The sequence below is a fragment of the Canis aureus genome, chromosome 37 (genome assembly GCF_053574225.1).
Source record: "Canis aureus isolate CA01 chromosome 37, VMU_Caureus_v.1.0, whole genome shotgun sequence".
NCBI classification, from domain to species: domain Eukaryota; kingdom Metazoa; phylum Chordata; class Mammalia; order Carnivora; family Canidae; genus Canis; species Canis aureus.
Window position 1 is genome coordinate 4867778 of NC_135647.1, and position 12962 is coordinate 4880739.

Genomic DNA, 12962 nt, shown 5'->3' on the forward strand with positions numbered 1-12962 from the left:
CCTGCTGTGTTCTATACTCTGAAGGAACTATAAGATGGAAGCAGCACATACCAATATGAGCTAGGAAAAAGTATATGGGATTCTAATATGAGAATACTTGGTCAAAGTGAGCACTATCCCTTGAGATAGGAGTCCCAGAGGCAGTGCTAACATGCTGCCAGAATGGCTTTGGGACATTTTAGGAAAGTGATGGCCTAAGGAAGTAAAATGAAAGTACAGAACTGCAATGGCAGGGAATAGAAAAAATCAAAAGGCCACTCAGTAGAAGGCATTCCAGAATGTGCATACCACGATATAGACCAGAAATCCCATTGGCTGACTATGTTCCATGGAATTCTCCATGATATACTCCATTTCCACAGCAACAGGCAATGAGCTTCTTGAGAGAAGCATCAACATCATTGAGAAGCCCAATGGTGGCTGTCCAAGGGGCTGATATAATAGGAGGTATTGTTCAAAAACTAAGGTTCCCTGATAGCAATGGAGATGGGAAGGTCCTGCAGTGAGAACCCAGGTGGCAACATTTAACTGTTATAAGTGAGGCGGGCACAATTATCATAAAGAGCAATGAGGTTGGAATGACAGCCATGGGAAATTGACCTGCAGAAAACTACAGAGATGGTTGGTTGAACATAGGCTTTCTGAGGGCAAAATAGATGGTCAGCCAGCCTGAGTATTGTTCAGCAGACACAGAAGAAATTTTAAAAGGGTGGTCAGGAGATGGAGGGCAACCATCTGGTAAGAAGCCAAGCTCCCTTGCCTTCTGTAACTTAGCCAGCTTCTAAACCCAGAGTTCATAGACTGAAGCAGAGACAAGATTCCCAGAAGGAGGGAGCCCCATAAAAATCTCAGTTTGTAAATATAGCACCGGTTGCTCCAGATCTTCCCCTAAGGGTACCTGTGGCCATATCCTCAAGTAACCATACACTGAGGAAAGGAAAATACCTCAACATTTTGAGAAATGGCAGACTTTGAGTGGGGTTAGATAATGAGTGGAGTCCTGGTTCCAGTTCCGGTTCAGGTCACAGGAAGTTCATTGTCCCATGTTTATGTTCCCAGCACCCAAATTTATAATAGGCATGTTCATATTTGGGAACCATCATGTTGATTTCTTGGTCTATGGGGTTAGAGCTGCCACAGTGGGGAAGCCAAGCTGAAGTTCTAAAACCATCCTTTCATGCCTACCCAAGTCAAGGTAGTAAATATAAAACTGCATTACACATTGACAGAGTTTTGCCACACTTACTGACCTAAGCGATTGGAAGGTTGTTGCTTCCCTTACATTCACATTTAATACTCTACTCTGGTCTTTACAAAAATCCAAAAGATCTTGGAAGATCACAGTCAACTACCACCATTCAAACAGTTGGCCCGTTTGCAGCTGGCCAGATATAAGTATATTTATTAGCTGTGTATTACACCTGTTACCACCAGGAAGGAAAGGTAATGCTTGATAGGCCTCTTCAAGGCCTTTCAACTTTAGGTGACTTCTCCAACCAATTTACCAAATGGCACAGAAGGTTCCCAACTTGTGTGGACCCTTGAGTAGGATAAGGTTCTGTATCAGGCCCAAGCTGTGGTATAGAGAGCCTTCCGTGTGGGCAATAGAACCCAGGAAACCTCATTGCATTAGAGATATCTTTGCTGGGAAGAATAGAAAAACATGTGGAGTTTATATCCAAACACGTAGAGTTTCCAAAAAGCCCATTTAGGAAAATCACAATGTGGACCTCTAGATCTACCAAATCATAAGATTAAATGGGCCCAGCAGCAATCTGTCTTCACATGGGAGATGTTAAGCTCTCCTCACACTGATATCTCTAATTCAAGACTGGGCATAAGCAAACAAAGGGGGATAGGTAAGCTGTACCAGCAGGTAACACATACTCCCTGTCATGCCCCAGGATCTTGTGGGCACCCCCCCTCAGCTAGGGCCACATGTACAGTCCCTGACCCATCATCCTATTTTCAAGTCTGAGGAAGCCAACCTAAAACAAATACTGAATCTTCATAGGTCACTAATGATTCATTTATTCTGGTTGCTCTTTTTATCTTGTGATTTATACTGTGGTTTTCCTATAATAATCGTTTGCTCTGGATGGGTAAAGACACAGTTTTTTTTTTTTTTTACAGGCTTTTTTTCAGTAAATATTTCTTTTTAAAAAAGATTTTATTTATTTATTCATGAGACACACACACACACAGAGAGAGAGAGAGAGAGAGAGAGGCACAGACACAGGCAGAGGGAGAAGCAGGGAGCCTGATGTGGGACTCGATCCTGGGACTCCAGGATCATGCCCTGGGCCAAAGGCCAGCACTAAACCACTGAGCGACACAGGGGTACCCAGTAAATATTTCTAATAATAATTTCTATTGGTTGAGTGCTAGTGTATAACTCTTGAAATAGAGATCCTTTCATATAGTTCTTGTTATTTCTTCCTGAAAATCTGTACCTAAAGTTTGGAAACCATCACGAGGTAGTATTGGTAGCAGGGGCTTCAGCAAAGTGGGGAAGCACTAAGAAGCAAATAACCGGGGGAATAGAGATAAAAAGAAATTAACAAAATCCAAACCGTAAAAATTTTGAAAAAAAAATCTCACAACCCATTTCTACACATCAATTTTGTTTTTGATTTTGCTCAACACTATGCTGCCAAAGGCTAATAGAAATATTAGAACACTTCTCTGGATTGCTTACCGCAGTGAAGAAAAGACTGATTAGCTCCCTGCTAATGAAGAGCTATAAAATAATACATTAACAAGGCACCAAATAAATACCATTTATTTCCCTTGTCATCAATTACCATTTGAGTCAATTTAATCCTGATTTTCATTTTCATATCTAAATAGTTTGTTTCTAAGCTTGAAGAGCTAGGACAATTCTGTTAAGTCAGTTTTTTGGTAGCTCTGTGATTTTAAATATTAGCCTTTCTAAATGTCTTCAGCACTTTGCATCAAAACTGACAACTGAAAGCTGGCTAAACACACCGAGATTGTGTCTTTTCTATCTTAGAGTGTCTTTTCTAGGGAGTTCAATATTCAACATTTCTTTTTCCTTGTTTGATGATCAGAAGGGGAAAATAGCAGATATTTTGGAGGCCAACTCATATTTTTTTCGCCCTGCTCTGTTCTGTCCGGTACTGGTCAGACAGGACCTCAGCAACCCATTTCCACAATGTTCTCAGAGGGCCTAAATTGTGAGCCTAACGAATGGCTTTGTGTTCAAACTTCTTTTTCCTTTTCTATTTCTTATATCACTCACTACTGTGCTTTTTTTTATAAAGAGCTAATAAATGTTCTTCCCATTGCATATGTGAAGGGTATATTTAAACACCTATGAGCATCTTCTTCTTAAGTCAGTTAAACCTTTCTCTTCTTTAAATTTATATTTTTAATATTTTTTTTTCCCATGGATTTCTAAAATGAGATTTTCAGATTTGTTATTTCCCGTGGCAGGAGAAAACCTGGAGTGCAGAATGAAGTCATGACAGATGGAACGGGGCCAGGCTATAGTAAGCATGTATGATGTGAAGAGCCTTTCAGTGAGTTGACCTTTGGTTCTTGGGCGTCAGGGTCACCTAGCCATTGTTCCCTATTTTAGTAATGGCAGCTTACTTTATTTACGAAGGCAGACTGTTGTTTTGATGTGAATGGCTCCTGTTCTGTGCTCATATGCTCCTCTACTCATAAACTCAATAGTTAGAAATTAAAATAAAAAAAAAAAAATAAGACAAAAGCCACAGTGTGCCTGGCCATCTATAAAGGGTATAATTTATTCTTACCAGGATTGACCCCTTCTTTGGTGTAAATCATCCATTTCTCTGCCCCCATCATCCTTACTCTTTGGGGTGGTATTAATTAAGAGCCATTGATTTTCTCCTGATGTCAACCCACCCATTCTTCCAGCTACCCTGCTAATCCGCTCATTCGTATTTAGCAAAGGCATTCACTGCAGATGCTACTTCTTTCTATTCATCTCTCTTCCTCTTCCCGAGTCTTTCTTCTCCATTCAGAAGAGTCTGTCCTTGACCCCTTGGCTTCCTTCCTTCTCCCCACATCTCTTTGTGGCCTCTTTTGGCTGAATGCGTTAGTGACAATGACTACATTGACAATTCTGAAACTTCTCTGTCTACCTCTAACCTCTGTCCCAATATATAGCTTCTCTGTCAATCAGAGGCCTCCTCTGGGCATTCACATGCATGCCCAATCTATTTGAGAATGAAAGAATCTTTCATTTTGTCCCTCTTCCATTCCATCATTTAGAATCACCTCAGGCACATGCTTCTAAAGCCTGAATATGCATTTTGATGCATGTCAAGATCAAGATGTATCTTTAAAGACAGACAGTTCTGTGGTCAGAGGCTCTTGGCTGAGAGGCATTGCAGCTCATAGATGTCAAATTGTAGGAGGGAGCCTGGATGCATGGCGACAAGGCCTGGGAGGTGACATAGGAGGGAAGCTTCCTCTCCATGAGCCCAGAATCTCCACTGAGCAGCTCCCTGAGAGGTGATTAGACTTTGGAGCACAAATTCAGGCCAAAGGAACTCACCAAAGTGGATTTGGAAACCAGAATATCAGGGAGTGAATTTAAAGTGGATGACAGGTCTCTCAAGTGAGCCAGATCAGTAATTTCCTCTGGTTGAGAAGAAACTACTGGGTAAGTGAGTTCAGGAGAAATCAAGTCAAAGCTCTGAAGGTTACCTGATTGAATGAGGACTCGAAGACTGCCTCTTGGTATATAGTTTCTCCCTGGGAAGAACTTAGATCCACCCGGAGTTGGGTTTGAATCCGGGTCTCACGCTGCAAGCTTACCCCTTATAGCAAGTCATTCTCCAGGTGGTCATTTATGTAGATTTTGTTCTAATTTCCATTTTGGGGAGTGCTATTGCCTTCACTTTGGTCCCTTTTCATGAAATAGAGAGCAACATACTGTAAACTCCTCGCACTAATCACGGTGGGTTTCTTTCATTCTGGCCCAGAGAACTTTTGGATAATCTACCTTCCGCTGAAGAAGAGGATCGATTGTATGGGAAAAGCACCTGCAACAAGTAGTTACACTCTCCTATTGAAATGAGACCCTTGATACTGAGGTATTTTGATGACTGTGTTGACCAAGATCATTGTGGGTTTAACTGATACAACCCAGGAGGAGTTAATGCTTCAGAACACCAGACATTAGCTAAAAAGTAATATTAGCTCATGTAAAATATACTTAAAGCTAAAACTTAAAAAAATGCAATCAGTTCTAAATGAAGGAAAAGATCAGTCAGGTTTAGGGAAATGCAGCTTAGAAACAATATAATTATTTTTTTATTTTTTTCAAGTTTTTATCTAAATTTTAGTTTACATATAGTGTAATATTAGTTTCAGAAGTAGAATTAAGTGATTCATCATTTACATATTAAAAGCAATATTATTTTAATTTCCACTTTGTGTGTGCATCTTTAAGAATTATTTTTTATTTCTTTTCTTTATACATGGCACATACCTTGTGAGGCATCATAGCATACAGGTGAAGAATTTGGTTTCTGGGGACACTTGGGTGGCATAGTCCGTTGAGCAACTAACTCTTGGTTTCAAGTCCAGTCATGATCTTGGGCACGGTGGGATTGAGCCCCACGAGGGCTCCATGCTCAGCGTGGAGTCTGCTTGAAATATTCTTTTTCCTCCTCTGCTTCTCCCCACTGCACTCAAGCTCACACTTTCTCTCTCTCTCTCTCTCTTAAATGAATAAATAAATCTTTAAAAAAAGAGAAAAGAATATGGTCTCTGGAGCCAGATTGTCTGGATTCAAATTCAAACCATTACTTTCCAGCTGTGTGACTTGACTTTAGCTTGTCCTTAATTTCCCTGTGTCTCAGTTTCATTGTCTGTGAAAAGGGGGTTTCTGATAGTAACTACCTCATATTGCTGGTGGAAGATTAAATGATTTAGTCTATTTGACAGTAAAACAATACTGGGCATAAAGTAAGAACCATCTGAGTGCTTGCTATTATTTATATAGAAATGGATGAATGTGAAAATTTATGTGCTTTTTAAGAAGTAGTCTTTTTTGAAAGAGAGAAGACTTGGTTTCCATCTTTCTCTCTCCCCTTCCACTAACATCAATACCACTCTTCTCACTTCTATCCATACTCAGGGCACACATGCATCAATATTTACATCTCATAAGGATTTATCTGTATTTGTCTCTGTACTCATGTGTTCTTTTTTTAAAAAGATTTTTTTTTACTTATTTGACAGAGAGAAAGCCCACACATGCAGGTAGAGGGACAGAGAGAGAGGGAGAAGCAGACTCTCCACTGAGCAGGGAGCCCAATATGGGGCTCAATCCCAGGCCCCCACAATCATGACCTGAGCCAAAGGCAGACACTTAACAGACTGAGCCACCCAGGCACCCCCCTGTACTCATGTAATTCTACAAAGAATATGCATATATATATGGAAAAGTTGGTAATTGTTTCATTTTATAGTGATATCATCATATGCAAGCTTTTCTACAGTCTGCTTCTCTCATTCAAGAATCCCTTCAGTAATCTGCTGTTGCATGAATTCACGGTTGCATTATGATGAGGATACACATTGTTTATTAAATCGTTTGTCCTTTATTTGCATCTATTTCCAGTTTTCTAAACTATTATAAGCAATCCAGTAATAAATGGCCTTTTATATAGAAATTGCCTCTTTTTTTTTTTTTTCCCTATGGTAGAGATTCTCACAGTTGAACCTCTGGTTTGAGAGTCTGTGTATTTTAATTGGTGCTGTCAGATTGTTTTCCAGAGCTGTAACACTATGCATTTCCACCAGCAATGCAAGCAAACACCCACTTCCTGACATCACCAGTAGCAACAGGTGCTATACTTCCTAATTATTTCCAGTCTTATTGACAGAGCAACAGCATTTAAAGGAGTTAGAGGACCTCTCAGGTTGAAGCTGTCTATCTGAACAGAGGAAACAAAAGTAGAAGTGAAATGAGGAAGGAAAATCAGCCAAAAGCTAGCAGATGCCTAGTGAAATGCAGGATGGGTGCTTCTTTCCCTTAGGAGCAGGTTGAAAACAGAAGCAAAATTCAAACAGAAATACGGCAGATTTACTTTAGTCCACTCACTTCTTTATTTACTCATTTAAAACTACCTGTTTAGCATCTCCGAATGCAGAGATGCAAAGCAGATAGAGCCATAAATAAGATAGACAAGTTCCATGTGCTTAGGGTACATGCAGCTGGAGGTTCAGTTGTGTATAGATATCCACAATCAAAGGGATCCAGTCTGGGGAAATACTGAGCAAACCTAGAACCAGTGAGGCAATCAGTGCCATGCTGCTGCATGTAGCAGTGGAATCCACTTAACATGAAAGAGGAGAAGGAGAGTAGAACCCAGTTCCACAGCAAACAGGGGCAACAGAAACAAAGCAGGAAGCAGACCCAAGTAGCAAGGATACAAGATGGAGGGCTTACGACCCAACATCAGGGTTTGTAGGATAGGAGCAGAGAACTCCAAGCACCCTAAAGATTCAAAATGGAAGAGTCAATTAGATCAATCTTCACCACAGCGCTATTTAATTAGAAATGGGAAAGTTGCTGCCCATAGAGTTTCATTCAAGTACCTGACATTTGTCCTTTGGGGTATAATGGCAGAAAAGAACTATTTCCAACTTCCAGGGATTTATGGGACAAATAGTTTTGATACACTGATTAACTAGATTCATAGCTATCTCTCTGCTGAGCAGGGACCTTGATGTGGGGCTTGATCCCAGGACCCTGAGGTCATGACCTGAGCTGAAGGCAGATGCTTTACCCACTGAGCCACCCAGGTGCCCCTACACCACAATATTGATAGTGGTCACTTCGGGGGAGTCAGTTTCATTCAGTAAATATTTAATGCCTGCTCATGTCAGGTGCTGTCGAGTCCAGTGCTGAGACTATAACTGTAAACAAGTCCTAGCCCTTGTAGAATTCATCTTCTAGGAAGGAGGCAAAGAAAATACAGTATCTGTAATGAATACTATTAGGAAAACATTACAGATGATAAGAGAATCTGGAGGGACAGGGACTGCTATTTTAGATAAGCTGGCCTCCAAGCAGGGATCTGAATGCAGAGGAGGACAAGCAAGTATCTGGGGAAAGTCTCCCAGGTAAGGTGTCAGCCAGGGCAGATTCTGGCCAGGAGGGTGTCTGGGAACTCGAGGAGTAGTGAGTGTGAAGGGAGGAAGGCCAGAAAGGAGACAGCTGTTTACATGGGGATTGGTTGGCAAAAAGAAGAACTTCAGAGTCCATCTCAAGGCAGGGGAGGCCACCAGAATGTTGCAAGCATCAAAGGAGCATAGTCTGACCTGGCTTTGATGGCTATGGCCTGAGAAACAGAAAGCTCACAGTCTGAGAAGGCAGGGAGAGGGCAGGAAGCTATGCCGCAGTCCCTGGGCAAGACGGAGGTATTGCTAGTAGGGGTGAAAAGGATTCAAGTCAGCATAGCTAAGATTTGCTGTTTGTGAGGCAGGTAGAAAAGGGAAATGTTGGGGCACTGTAGGAGAAACAAAAGATGGGGAACTGATCCTGACAACTGAGTAAACCCTGTCATGGTCCTGCGGAGTCTTATGGCCATAAGCATCCGGTTGCTGCTCAAGCCCATGAAACACATGAGCACCAAGACCCAGTTATTTTGCAAGCGACTGGAAACGGCCCCTCCACTGGGGGGGCGCTAGAGGCACCCAAAAGATCTTGATTGTACATGGGGTATTCTCAAGGCAAAAGTCAGACTGCGCCTGGACATAGCAGCTAGCATAGAGCATGAGCAATATCTTGCAGAGTTATTGGAAATCCCTGCCTATTCCTAGAACTTGACACAAATATTCTGTGTCCAATTATAACCACCCAGAAGAGTCAGAGCCCCACATCCACTGGCACACCTGAGATCCTCCTTCTGAATGCGCCCACACTCTCTCCTTGAGTGTGCACTTTCACTTTGCAATAAAGCTCCTGCTGCTACATTTTCTCCTCTGATTGGTCCTTGAATTCTTCCTCGCACTGAAATAAAAAACCTGGCACTGGCTTGGGGCTGAGTCTCTCAGGGAGGGCCTAAGAATTCCATTCGGTTTCCAGTTATCAATTGGGGGTTTGACTTTTCTGTATGGTTAGATTATTTTCTGCACAATGGGAATGTATTGTTTTTATAATTCAGATCATGAAACCTAAGCAGTATCATAACATGGCTAAACCAAACAGACCACTAGCGAAGTCAGGTGAAGAGCATGGTAACAACAGAGCAACAAAAACAAGGAAGCCAAAACACAATGCTATTAATGAAATGATGGGAAAAGGTAAAGTGCTCTTCATTAGAATTCAAACTGAAAGTTCAGTCAAATTCTAGCAACTATCCTGGTCTCAGGATAAGAAAGCTGTTTTCATTGTAATTCTCCCAAAGTGTTACATTGCATTTAGGGCTATATTTTCCAGAGAACCTGCATCCAGGCCCATGAGTCTTAAGGAAATTAGGTGGGTAGCTACAAAGTTATCTTTATGCAAACAATTATGGGCAAATCACTTGGGTTGTTCTCCAATTTTGAAGTCATTGGAATCAACATCTGGGTAGTCATTGCTAGTGATTTTCCTGGGGTCCAAACGTACATTTAGTTTCCCTGTTTTTGGCATATTTTGAGACCAGGGAGAGAGAAAAGGCACATTAAAAAAACATGAAATGTCTAATGTTACTGACATGGAGAAAAAAGTTACGTGGTCAACAAAACAAACAAAGCTGTCTGCTGACCAATCAGGGAAAAAAAAAAAAAAAGGCAAAACAAATTTACTTTTTTTTTTTTTTTTTTGTCCTGACTTAAACTTTTGCACTTGAAGATTCCTAAGGGATTGATTTTCTCCTTGCTTGCGAGATGAAACCAGGGAGTGTTCACCCTTGACAGGCCAACTGCTGCTTCAACTGCAGTCTGACCTTTGGCTTGCTGGTGGAATAATATTTCCCTGACACGGCTTTGTCAAACTGTCCTTTCGCTTTTGCAAACCTCAAGATAGGACATAGCGGGCCAGCAAACTCTTCCAGAAATCTTGCAGAGAATAAGCTGGCAACTTTTCTAGTAATTTGTGGTTGTGAAAGATGAATTGTAGACATTTCAGGGGCGGGCAGCTTCCCAGGGAATTGGGTTGTGTAGATATTCACTTCTGAAATGGAAATCTCTTTCTTGAGGTGTGTGAGGATTTTGTTCAAATCTTAGTTTGATGACTTGAGCTCAGAAATTAGTAATTTAAGGTGGAATGGTTTAGATGCCTTTCATACTTCTGTTTATAGCATGAAAAATGGATATTCCTATGCCCCATGCCAATGATAGAGATGTGTGCTATCATTAATTACTTATCTGAATCTGCCACCAAATAGGAATGCTAATACTACAGCTAAACCTTAAGATGACTTTAAAAATATCTGTCTTTACCACTGTCAGTCCACACTCCTTCCCCTAACTTTAAAGAAAAAAAAAATCATTTTATGGTTAGGACTTCTTTTTGCATTTCCCAATGCATTTTATAGAGTCTGGACCTACATTTATTTTTAAACAGCAGGGACTATGCTGCCTTGCATGTCAGAGATGAGCGTGGCTCACACTCCACCCTCTTGTAAATGGGGATATTTTAATTCTGGGTTTTTTCCAGTATCTTCCTGTCCTCTCTGTTCTTTCTTTTCTTTGACCCTGTCTTGGCAATTAGCATTACCGAATGTGTTTATATGATCCAGACGGTGAAAATGGCATTATTTGCATCATCTTATTTAAACCTTACAACAACCTGAGGACAGCTCGTGGAGGTATAATTATCCTCAGTTTATCAGTAAAGAAATTGAAGAGATGCTGGTGAGCTAGCAGGGTAGGAATTTACTCTCAACCTGTTTCTAATGCTACTTTTCCATTACTCAACACATCCACTTGGATTCAGCACATTTTTTTCCTCAGAGTTAATTTTGTTAGGTTATTCTAAGGGGGTGATCTCCTGATCTCCCCGATGAGATTTTTGTTTTGTTTTGTTTTTTGTTATTCTGTCATTTAAAAGATAATCAAGCAGTTTGAGCAATTATCCTATCTTCCTTTATGTGTTTCATTGAACATACTAAAGTCCTGTTATGTCATTTATACCACTCTACTTAAACTTGAAATTGCAGTTTAATCTCTGACCCAACATATATGAAAGGATAATGGCTCTCCAAACCACACCTCTAATTTTATCTCCCTCCCATGTAATTTTCGTTACATTTGGTTTGACCAAAACAAAAACAAAAACAAAAACAAAAACGAAAACAAAAAAACATTCATCTTTCGTTGGACACCGAGGCTCCTTCCACAGTTTGGCTATCGTGGCCATTGCTGCTATAAACATCGGGGTGCAGGTGTCCCGGCGTTTCATTGCATTTGTATCTTTGGGGTAAATCCCCAACAGTGCAATTGCTGGGTCGTAGGGCAGGTCTATTTTTAACTCTTTGAGGAACCTCCACACAGTTTTCCAGAGTGGCTGCACCAGTTCACATTCCCACCAACAGTGTAAGAAGGTTCCCTTTTCTCCGCATCCTCTCCAACATTTGTGGTTTCCTGCCTTGTTAATTTGCCCCATTCTCACTGGTGTGAGGTGGTATCTCATTGTAGTTTTGATTTGTATTTCCCTGATGGCAAGTGATGCAGAGCATTTTCTCATATGCATGTTGGCCATGTCTATGTCTTCCTCTGTGAGATTTCTGTTCATGTCTTTTGCCCATTTCATGATTGGATTGTTTGTTTCTTTGGTGTTGAGTTTAATAATTTCTTTATAGAACTTGGAAACTAGCCCTTTATCTGATATGTCATTTGCAAATATCTTCTCCCATTCTGTAGGTAGTCTTTTAGTTTTATTGACTGTAAACAAAAGAGAGAGAGAGAGAGAGAGAGAAAGAAAGAAAGAAAGAAAGAAAGAAAGAAAGAAAGAAAGAAAGAAAGAAAAGAAAGAAAAAAGAAACTGGTAATGAAATCTATGTAACAATGTAGAATGTTTGATATGGAAGCTATTACTCAGTGGAAGGGGTGGACAGTGTGCATGCATAAGCAAACACACTCCCCCCCCCCACACACACACTTACACACGCCTTCTTTTCCTGTCTAGTCTGGGGGATCATGAAGTGCTATTTAATGGGCTGCTGTGTTTTTCTAGCCTCCTGTACAAGGTGATCAACCTTGAGGAGGGGTAGAGACAACTTTGCATACTCTGAAGTATTCTGTAAGCTCAGTATTTATATTCAGATAAATAAAAATGTCAACAGAGATGCATAATAATGTGCACCATCTAAAAAGGAATTAATGAAGTATGTCAGGACTTTAGTTTCTGAGATTTTAAAATATATGTCCATAGGACATATTTAATGAATTTTAGTTTAATTCTAAATGGTTTGCTATAAAAACTCTTTCTGGGCTCTACTGTAATAAAAATAATTATAGAAGACTGGTCAGATGTTCATGGTGTAGCCTCTTATGCAATCAGAAAGATTCCAACCTTACTGACTTGGTCAGACAATAGTTAAGCCATATTTAAAATGATATGCTGTTCTACAACAGAAAGGAGAGATTTCCAACTTTGTGGCAATCTGGTTTAACATTACTCTTTCCTTATAACTAGTCATATTTCTGTCTCTTTTCTGGTATAATTCTTCATTCTTTCTTTCTGACAACCATTGTTCTATGAATTTCAGATCATGTGAGTTGGTTCCTAGATTCAACCTTCCATATTTAGATCCCATAATCTTCCAAGATTGTGGGAAGTCTGCCATTCTCCATTTCATTAGGTAAGTGGAGATATTTTTACACTTTGAATCAATAAGTGCATAAAAAACTGGCTTTGGGGCTTTTCAAAATATCATAATTTCATAAAGAAGATTTAATTTAAGTTGGCAGGTACGCCTAGGTGACTCAGCGGTTGGGGGACTGGCTGCCCTCGGCTCAGGACA

At 40.4% G+C, this 12962-nt stretch overlaps 1 long non-coding RNA gene across 10 annotated transcripts in view; it reads left to right on the plus strand.

The window, feature by feature from the left end:
* Positions 1-348: 348 nt before the first annotated feature.
* LOC144306390 (uncharacterized) overlaps positions 349-12962 on the plus strand; it is a 208234-nt gene continuing 195620 nt past the window's right edge. For all 10 annotated transcript variants that reach the window (XR_013373460.1, XR_013373462.1, XR_013373463.1 and 7 more), the window contains exons 1-3: positions 349-447; positions 4980-5090; positions 12708-12800. This is a non-coding gene — a long non-coding RNA (uncharacterized LOC144306390). The remainder of the gene's footprint in view (positions 448-4979; positions 5091-12707; positions 12801-12962) is intronic.